The following is a 223-nucleotide window of genomic DNA, read 5'->3' as shown; positions in this document are numbered from 1 at the left end:
CAGCAGAAACACCAGCAGCAGCAGCAGCAGCAGCAGCAACAGCAGCAGCAGCAGCAACGAAGCAGAGAGGCAACAGCTATGCTCCTCGTAAGGGCGCTGCTCTTGTTTAATACAGCTGCTGTTGCTGCTGCTGCTGCTGCAGCTGCGGCTACTGCTGCTGCTGTTCCTGCAACTGCTGCTCCTGCAGCAGCAACTGCTGCTGCAGCTGCTGCAGCAGCAGCAG

The sequence above is a fragment of the Eimeria mitis genome, genomic scaffold (genome assembly GCF_000499745.2).
Source record: "Eimeria mitis Houghton genomic scaffold, Emh_scaff11064, whole genome shotgun sequence".
NCBI classification, from domain to species: Eukaryota; Apicomplexa; class Conoidasida; order Eucoccidiorida; family Eimeriidae; genus Eimeria; species Eimeria mitis.
The sequence above is the reverse complement of the archived record's forward strand: the minus strand, read 5'-3'. Positions refer to the sequence as shown.